Source organism: Bombyx mandarina, chromosome 04 (genome assembly GCF_030267445.1).
Source record: "Bombyx mandarina strain Sakado chromosome 04, ASM3026744v2".
Lineage (NCBI taxonomy): Eukaryota > Metazoa > Arthropoda > Insecta > Lepidoptera > Bombycidae > Bombyx > Bombyx mandarina.
Genome location: NC_143211.1, coordinates 5,708,372 through 5,711,455, shown reverse-complemented (window position 1 = coordinate 5,711,455; position 3,084 = coordinate 5,708,372). Strand labels below are relative to the sequence as shown.

General features: G+C 31.4%; 1 long non-coding RNA gene across 1 annotated transcript; it reads right to left on the bottom strand.

Annotated features, from left to right (window-relative positions):
• Positions 1–1,936: 1,936 nt before the first annotated feature.
• LOC149503087 (uncharacterized) lies at positions 1,937–3,084 on the bottom strand. The gene is made up of 2 exons (XR_016325834.1): positions 2,875–3,084; positions 1,937–2,676 (listed from the first exon to the last, which is right to left on the bottom strand). It is a non-coding gene; the product is annotated as an uncharacterized LOC149503087 (long non-coding RNA).

Genomic DNA, 3,084 nt, shown 5'->3' with positions numbered 1-3,084 from the left:
TTTTATTGCTTAGATGAGTGGACGAGCTCACAGCCCACCTGGTATTAAGTGGTTACTGGAGCCCATGGACATCTATAACGTAAATGCGCTACCCACCTTGAGATATAAGTTCTAAGGTCTCAGTATAGTTACAACGGCTACCCCACCCTTAACACCGAAACGCATTACGGCTTCACGGCAAAAATAGGCGGGGCGGTGGTACCTACTCGTTCGGACCCACAAGAGGTCCTACCACCGGTAATAAATGGATCTTTAGTTTTTTATTACTATTCACGGGCTACCGCGCCTCTACGTCCCGACTGCTATTAAGTGGCAATCGAAGCTAATAAGTGACATCACAACATAAAAAACAATTCTCAGTTTAATGGTGATAACGACTGTCTTACTATTTACAACATATGAGTGCCACTCGGTAAGTAAATTTGACTTCCACGAACACATCTAACGACGATATTTGCCTAATTATCAATATTAGACCATAATGACTGATACTTCAAGTTTTTCAATTAAATTTGCTATGACAACAAACGTTCGCTATTACCTAAATATTAAACAAAAAAAATGAATAAAAGTTCGTTTGACGAACCAAAGAGAAATAAATCGGTACTTAAATGAAGCGAGGTTTTTGAAAAAAAGAAATAAGATGAAAGTAAAACTCGCCAAAAATAAGACAACACAATAAAAAACAAGAGAAAAACATAAAATAAATGAAAATGGTAATTAACTGCTTTATGTTTGCCTGTTTATATTTTGATACTTACCACAAAAGTAGATCAGACAGCAACCTTACATAATTCCATTAAATCACTACTTATAATATTATATAATGATGTACTTAAAGAGTAATAGCATCTATATGTACTTGATATGTCTTCAAATAGGATTCTTCATTGTTTCGAGGAAATACTGCATTTTTTAAGATAAAACAATGTCTTTCCCACGATGAGTTATTTTTCAAACATCCACAATAGGTCACATTTAGCAATTGTTCGCTGTATATGCGGGTTAATAGGTAAATTATACGTGTTGTCGAACAAAAACTACACACTATTTAGGTTTTCATCTTCTTTACGACTAAAGAATTAATCAATCTCATTATATATATTAAAAAAAAAAAAAAAACTTGAATTGAACCTACTTTTACGGCTTATTGTTATCTTTATTATTGTCGTTAATAATATTTCCAACGTTTCGGATACCTTAATGTTTTCGTGATCACGGAAGAAAAATAAACCAATAAACCCAATAAAACCAATAAACGCGAGATAAAACCGTACAAGTACTTATTTATTTATTATAGAATCGCAAAAACCGGAGAAACAAAAATACACACAAAAGCACACGTAAAACTTTCGACCCAAAAACGTTTACCTGTGAAACGTAGTGTATTTACGTGTACACGAAACAATAAAAAACCTCCGTTATTTAAATTGATGGCCACTTAGTAACTAATGGCATGTCATGCGATCGAGATATCGGCAAGGATCACGGCCGTTTGCATTTTAACACAATCATGTGATTGAGAGACTCGTGGTCATTGCTTTTTCGCCTTCAACATTTCGTTGTTACGAAATAGATGTGTTTGTGAAGCCTCTACAAGCATACAGTATATTTATTAAATTTACTTGCGAGATTTTTTAACTGCATCCTAACATAATATGTAACTTAAAAATTAACATACTTCCTTCGATCAATAATAGTACTAGATTAAGGATCAGGAACAAAAATAAGACGCTCCAGTGGCCACGTTTGCAGACACGAAAACATCTTCATTTCTTAGAAAAAAGTTTAATAATGTTAACGACTTCAGTTTATTATAAACCTTAAAACTTAAACATAAAGTTTAATTACCATTGCAAAATATATGTATTTAGGTCCTTTCGTCAGAAAAAGAATATTATGGAATAAATTTAAAATGTCACTTGAACATAAAAAGTCATCAGTACAAAAATATTTATTCTAAAATGATACTTAAAGCCTAATTTATAAGGTTAAAAATATTTGTTTAAAATTTCGTGCTTATTGTATTGTGGAACTAGATGTAGTTCTTGGTATTACATTTCAATGCTCAGAACACAGTAAGTATTGAAAGACATAGAGTTGCAGAATATACATATTTGTTTTAGGTTTGTTTTGTATGGTCGCAACTATTTTTGACCGATTGAAAAAAGTAGTAGATAATATTTTACATTGCCGCTATTACAACAAATAGGTGATAAAAAATAAAATTGAATAAAGTAAAAAAAATATGAAAGGAAACGCGAAACATGTTTTCCACGTATTCTTTATACAGAAGTAATTAAAACAATAATGTAGGTTTAATTACCTTTAAACAGATTCAGTTTGTTATAAAGCTGTCTTTTAGAAGTCATTTTTATATGAGCGGTTTCTTTTTTACAAATATAATGTAATCTTATATCAATGAATTTTTCTATAATCAGTTTAATTTAGGCTTATTTTATGGCTGTGTTCGTTTCCCCCAGAAAACAAATCCTTTTCAGCATATACGCTTAAAATATTTACACATACATATAAAGTTTTTTTAATACTTTTTTGCATTGATTTGCCACCACCATTGAACAATTCTAGAATTTTTATAAGGGTTCTATATTTCTTCTCTTTCTTTCGCGACAATATATATCCATTGTGCACAGCGACAAGGGGCTACTAGGAAATCTACAAACAAAAATAACATTATAAAATAACAAAACTACTCTATGCATTCCCTGTCCAAGAATAGGTGATGTTTGTTACAATAGTTGGTGCCTTGTTGCAAACATTGGCCAAACAATTACAATATTCGTAAATTCTGTTTTATTTACAATATAATTGTGTTTATTATTTTATGAAAAACACTTAATAATATAAATTTACCAAAAAAAGATATTCCTTCCAAAACCTTGGTGTTACGGTGGTTTTTTACTCAGTTTTTGAACGCGCATTGCAGCGTTTTGACGTCTTAGTGTTGGCTATGATTGGACCATACTAATTTGAAATAAGACCACAAATTTATTTGTGGTCTTATTTTTCGGGCCGTTTTTGAAGCGCTAATCGCGAATCTAGTAGTATTATTGATCGAAGCAT